Source organism: Triticum dicoccoides, chromosome 5B (assembly GCF_002162155.2).
Source record: "Triticum dicoccoides isolate Atlit2015 ecotype Zavitan chromosome 5B, WEW_v2.0, whole genome shotgun sequence".
Taxonomy (NCBI): domain Eukaryota; kingdom Viridiplantae; phylum Streptophyta; class Magnoliopsida; order Poales; family Poaceae; genus Triticum; species Triticum dicoccoides.
The window spans coordinates 344,335,379-344,339,258 of record NC_041389.1 but is presented as its reverse complement, the minus strand read 5'-3'; positions in this window follow the sequence as shown (position 1 = coordinate 344,339,258).

Genomic DNA, 3,880 nt, shown 5'->3' with positions numbered 1-3,880 from the left:
GCGTGTTCATGAGCAGTTCGAAATGTGTACTTGTTCCCTGCATTGCTATAACACTTGTTAGATTGCTATCCAAAAAATGTCATGTATTCATGAATTTGCTGCTGGTGTAGCAGCTCAGTATATATTTTATCATCAGTTCATAAAGGAAAGCTGAATCAGTGCAATGTGTGTGTTAAAAAAATCAGTTTTATATTGTATGGTAGTTCGCTGTATTGAAAATTTGTAATAGTTTGGCCAGAATAAAGTTCGCATAGTTCAGACTTGTGAGGCAGTAATGTTCAGTGAGAGAAAACCATCAGTTTATATATATATGCAGGAGGTTGAGAGCATAAAAATGTGATTTTTTTTATGCGCTTAATTTTTCAGCTGTAAGAGAGAAGAATTTCTCTCTTGTCTATCTTGCTTCTCAGGAAAATTGGGCAGGGAGTCAAGAAGCCGGGCAAAATGTGTTGCTGCACAAGCACCTACAGTTCCCGATGGTCGCCTTGGCCGCACTTAGCCACGAGCTCGTCCACCATGGTGACTGGCAGCCGTCCAAGTGGAACGCGGACATCAGTCCAAGCAGAACTTGGGATGGCTTCTGGGCAACTGCAAGTTAGAAAGTTCAACATCTGATAGGAATTCAGTGCAGAGAAATGTAGTTTAGAAATCCATCTTCTGTTCTCCCACCCACCCACCCCTCCAAAAAAAAGTTTTTCTTCTAAAGCTTGAAGCGAGTGGGCTAGGAAGTGTTATAAGAAATTGTTTTGTTTTCGTATATACATTCCATAGGAGAAGATGCATCATGCTGAAAAGCTTGGTTCGGTGTGTGGCCTAGAGTAGCATGAGACTCTAATGTTCTCTGAACATATTCAGAGTTTAACTAATTCAGTGCAAGTTTTGCTTATGAAAAACTAACATTTTCCGCATGTACTAATCTATTTCAACTGTGGGTGTGTTTAAAAAAGAGTTCAACATGTACTAAAAAATGCCTTCAAAAAACGAAGAGTAAATAACATCAGTGAGTTCTAGTACCTAAATTACAGAAGTTCACTGACAAAAAAATATCAGTAAAATATAGTGCTTCAACTAGAAGATCACTCATGCTATTTGCTTCATAGTTTCTCTGTTGTTTCAACTTTTATTTTAATCTTTTCGTTTGTAAATTCTGCATCTTTTTTTTGTTTACAAATTATAGGCATGATACTTGTACTAGGACTAGAGTACAAGTATTACTTCCAGGAAAGTTCAAAATAAAACCCGAAGCAAGTTCTTTGTCCATTTGGGCACCCTCCGCTGCTGTTGTTTGCTTCACCATGTGGCAAATAACTTGTTGCTGCACTTCAACAATCAGTTTGCCTGTAAGCATAGCAACGAAGTGGCATCCTCGCTGCGTGCCTCTGTCGAGGAGGATGTAGCAACGGGGTTGAACTCCCCGTTCGTATCTCCTCTCTCTTATCTCTCACCTACAAAAATTGATTGCTAATTTGATTTCTTGTACTGAACTATGATTTTCTATTGATGCAGAGAAGGTGATTGATTGTTCATATGCCCAATGAGAATGGCATTTTTTCTCAAGGTTTGATGTTACACTATGCTAAAGTGTTTTAGTTGTTACAAGTTGAAAACTCCACAACAACCTGTGAATGCAAGTTTCAATTTTGGTTGGGATAGTAGTGTGGGTAGACTTGTATTTCCCGTGATTGTAGAAGCATCTAGGGAAGTAACAAAGTATTTATGTGAATTGTTGTCCGTTCCATGTGCATGTTTGATAAGTTCAAATTTTAATTTGAGATTTTTGACAAGATATAATAATAGGATTGCATTGTATAGATACATAAGTTCAGTACAGAGATGGTGATTCAGTTCGTCTTTTGTATGCACAAGTTCATCTTTTGTACGCTTTTCAGTTCATCTACTTCTGATGGTGAGTCCGACTTCCTTTGTGTTTTCATCTTCATATAATAGAAACAAGTGCTTGTGGTTATGCTTCAGAATGAGCACCGTACTTTCACTTGGTTAACATAAAGCAGGATGCATCGTGGATGTGCTCATCATAAAATAGGATGAAATTTATGATGCGTACACCTTTGCCTCTCCGTTGCTTCACTCTCAAAAACACGTGTATGTGTGGCTGTTTATTGCTTCTTGCTACCACTATTTTTGTAAATGATTTTGCATGTGCACTCTAGGAGTGTTTTTGTTTCTGTGGGTCAGCTGCTCAACAATCTTGTACCGCCCAGTACATGTATTACTACTGGGAAGGTTCAAAAAATCATAACTCAACAAGTTCAACATGGTGTATGACACAAAGGAGATCATCAAGAGGGCACGCCGCGGCGTCATGGGCTACATCAAGCACGCACTCACCCTCTTCATCGGTTTCGTCATTGTCCTCGTCGTGTCCTCATCATCGGGGTAAGCACCCTAGCCACCTTGGCTGACTACTCATCCTCCACCCACGGTTGCTAAAATTAGATTCATTTTTATATGATGTGATCCATTGAGATGGCTGGCGGTACTGTGTTCCATTGCAGCTCAAGAACGCAGGCGACAAGTCCGAGGACAAGAAGAAGAGGAAGAGGAGGTCCTGAGAGTGTCATCTGTGCATCATAGGTAACATCACCTCCGCCGCTAGTGGCACCACCACTGCTAAGTACAGTATGTAGTAGGAATTAAGCTGGTGCAGTAACTTGGTGCCATGCCACCCTTGTTAATTCACACTCGTGGGAACCTGCTGTGAGTTTGCTGCTGATGAAGCTTTTGCAGACGTTGTGTGTGTTCCGGATCTCTTTTGTTCATGTTAGATAATCAAAACCTGAGACGATTTGGTTTGGTTTGCGAAGAACATGGCTACACTTCTTTGTGGTTGATCTAGTCTCATCAGTTATAACCTTGTGACGTGTCTCATTTCTTTTGCACTATAGGCCAGCTTCCTCTACGTAAGTCCAACACATGTTTGGTGTAGCGTTTCTGTCTTGGTAGGTGGTGTTGAGCAGGGCCTGCCCGATTGTGATTGAGCAAGAGTAACTGAACTAAAATTTTCTACTGTCTCTGCACTTTTTAATGTTTGAACTATTGTTTCCATCAAAATGTTTGATCTAGTCTCATCAGTTGTACGTTCAAACATGAAGTCTCAGATAAGTTTGGGAAAAAGCTCAAACAAAAGAAAAACCCATGAAAATTTAAATGGTAAAAGTTGAAGTCGCAAAACGCGAGAAGTCCAAAACATCATAGCAAAAAAAAGTTTGAGTTTAAAAAAACACAAAACATTTTCTTTTCAAAAAATATCATTCAGTTCAATGATATAATCCATGCAAGTTCGAGGACTATGAAAACCGTAAACCATTCAAAAGTTGCGAGGAAAAGCCATACCAAAAAAAGTGAAGTCTAGTATGCGAAAACACCCTTAGTACAAACCCATACGGGCATCAGTTCAAGTACTTTTTTCGGAACCATTCAAAATTACTCTATGAAAAAATACCTCCTCTGTACAAACACACACAGAGATCAGTACGAGTGCCGCTGCGAGCGCCGCCGTTGTTGCCCGCGCCCCAAATGTTGTAGCTTAGACGACTTCAGAATGTTTATCGTGTGTGCTCTACCGTCGTGTGCTAGTCCAAGAATTCCTATCGTCACATAAGTCCATGTATTACTACAATGGGAATTCAAAAGAAAACCCTATAACACACGCCGTGCCCCGGCCCCATGCTCGGGACGCGAAAAAAGCTCAAACAAAAAGAAAACCCCATATGAAAATTCAAATGGTAAATGTTCAAGTCCTAAAACGAGAGAAGTCCAAAACATTGTTGCAAACAAATATTTTCTTTTTGAAAAAAATGTCATTCGGTTCAACTATATAAATCATGCAAGTTCGGATAGATCGTTGGAAAATTACAAG